The following is a 2857-nucleotide window of genomic DNA, read 5'->3' as shown; positions in this document are numbered from 1 at the left end:
CTAGTCATTTTGTTTTGTTTTTTTAAATACCTTTTTCAAAATGACTTGTACTCTTACTACAGCAGATCAACTGAGTTCAGGACTTTGAAAGAGACTGGATGGATAAATCTGAGCTAAGAGACCAGCAGATACCCACCTGTCTATATAAAGAGACATTTTCATCCTGTATGCAGATAACACATGCCACCATTTTTTAATAAAGAGAAATTTTAGCTGAAATTCTTATTTCATATGTGTGACATAGGTGTACTCACCGTAATCATGCAGAAAACTGTTAGAATAGAAAGTGAAAAACTTCAGATGACTCCAGCAGAGAGCTACAATATTCTTGTGTGTTCGATGAGCCTCCAACCAGGAAGCATGTTAACAGTTTCATTCATACTGTCCTCAAGTGCAGCTCAATGACGATCTCTCTTTATCCAACAACAGATGAAACTGCATAGCAATCAGTCAAACAATGCCACCAATGAGTATTTCACTCATTACATTAAATTCATTGAGTTGTCTGATCATTCAACATGTTTTCAATGTAAACATCAGAGATTTACCAAATTATTACTTAAGGTAATATAACCATGTTGTGTTCTATTACATTGGTCCTTCTTGTGTTCTGCACAGGAAAACATAGAGTGGTGACAGTTCTGTGACGGCACATCAAAGTCAGTCACTTGAATATGAATGAATGTTGTGAATGTTAGCACGTAATAGAGCAGGCAACATTATGAGCTGTATTTGTGTATAAAGGCAAAAATGAAAACTCTTTCATTACAAGTTTGTGAAAATTCAACTCCAAGCATGTGTGATTCTTCTTTTTCCTGCTGTTCCCACAGAAGCCCCACAATTCATCTCTCACACATCTTTGCACTTTTTAACAAATCAATGAGGTAATTACTGCACACAACAGTCTGTGGAGGTCATTAAGGTATCCAGTAATCGACTGTTCATATACTGCAATACCACTTTTTTTTTTTTTTTTTTTTTTTTTTTTTTTAAATGTGTGTCCGTAAGTCTGCAAATTAGTAATGTAATTACACTGCCTGGCCAAAAAAAGATAACCACCTGGATTTAACTAAGCAAATAGGTACAAGCCCTCCTATTGGATAATTACTGCATAGGTCTTTCAGCTGGCAACAAGTTGTTTAACCCCAACTGGTGCAATGAGTTGCTTCTCATTTCATAAACAACCATGTCGAAAGACGCATCTCGTGGTCGTGGAAAAGATGATAGTGTTTGGAAAGGGTCAAATCATTGGCATGCATCGATAAAAGAAAACATCTAAGGAGATGCAGAAACTACTAAAATTGGATTAAGAACTGTCCAACGCATTATTAAAAAGTGGAAGGGTTGTGGGTACCCAATCGTCTTCGAGGAAGAAACGTGGCTGGAAAAAATTTATTGTGATCGGATATCACTTAAACATTTGGTGAAATCTAATTTAAAAAAACAACAACAACAACAGTAGAACTCAGGGCTATGTTTAATAGTGAAAATAAGAGCATTTCCGCACACGCAATGCAAAAGGAACTCAACAGATTGGGACTGAATAGCTGTGGAGCCCCAAAAAAAACTGATCAGTGAGGCAAACCGGGAAAAAAAAGGCTTCAATTTGCTAGGGAGCATAAAGATTGGACTGTGGAGCAATGAAAGAAGGTCATGTGGTCTGATGAGTCCAGATTTACCTTGTTGCAGAGTGATGGGCGCAACAGGGTACGAAGAGAGGCAGATGAAGTGATGCACCCATCATGCCTACTGTACAAGTCTGTGGGGGCAGTGCTGTGATCTGGGGTTGGGGTCGGTGTGTGTTTCAGGTGCTGCCCTCTCAAAGACTGAATGAACCAGCATTGCAGCCATGGGTCATTGTGAGCATCACAGGGAAGGTTGAAGCCGCCCACTGCAGCTGTATGGCCGGAGTCGCGGAGACCTGCACCCACGTCGCTGCTCTTCTGTTTAAAGTAGAAGCAACAGTGTTGATCTGTGGCACAAGGACTGTTACAGATGAACCTGCATACTGGGTTTTGCTGGGTAATGTGACCAAGATACAGCCAGAGGTTGGACATAAGATAGACTTCTCCTCTTCAGCTGCCCAAAAAAAGGCTCTTGATCAAAACAGAAAACAGACCATCCGTATTGAAAGGTAAAAGAAAAAACACTACCATCATCAGTACAAGATGTTGGGAAAAACATTTATCCAACACTGAATGGAAATAAATCTTGTGACATGTATCTTAGTAATTGTGAGACTTCTTCTTCAAAATGGTTCACTTATCTCATGGCCTCACTGGTCCAACTTCCAGTAGATTTGAATGAATCACAAGTAAGCCTGCAATCTAGGTACAGAAGTACTCTACTGTGATAATATTTTAGTGTAAGGTCTTTAAGCTATGATGGGATTTTTCATTGTCATAACATAACTAATATTGGTAAGTTAATATCACAGTAAGTTGATAAATCTATGAATGATTATCTGTCTCTCTGCATTGGTCCTGTAACAGGCGACCTGTTCGGGGTGTCTCCTCTCGCTCTATGGCAGCTGGGGTCAGTTCCAGCCTCCCCGTGACTTTAAATTGGATAAATGGAAGAGAATTCCTTTCCACGTGTTCATCAAAGAGCACCTATCAGTATATTTATATCACTTTTGCCAGTTTCACACACAAAGACTTCAAGTACAAATTTAATTAGAAACAGAGCCAGAGTTTAATTTGTCTTCCTGTTTTCATATTTGTGAGGAAAATAATTTTTTATTTTGCCCCTCATCAGCATTTAGTTCATTTCACCAGGAGATTTGTTTTTATTATTTTAGGGCTTTTTATTTTATTCACAGTACTCATCCTAACTTCATTGCGTTAGGACTAACAGA

This window comes from Simochromis diagramma, unplaced genomic scaffold, assembly GCF_900408965.1.
Source record: "Simochromis diagramma unplaced genomic scaffold, fSimDia1.1 OVJJ01000618.1, whole genome shotgun sequence".
NCBI lineage: Eukaryota > Metazoa > Chordata > Actinopteri > Cichliformes > Cichlidae > Simochromis > Simochromis diagramma.
Note: the sequence above shows the minus strand (reverse complement) of the source record.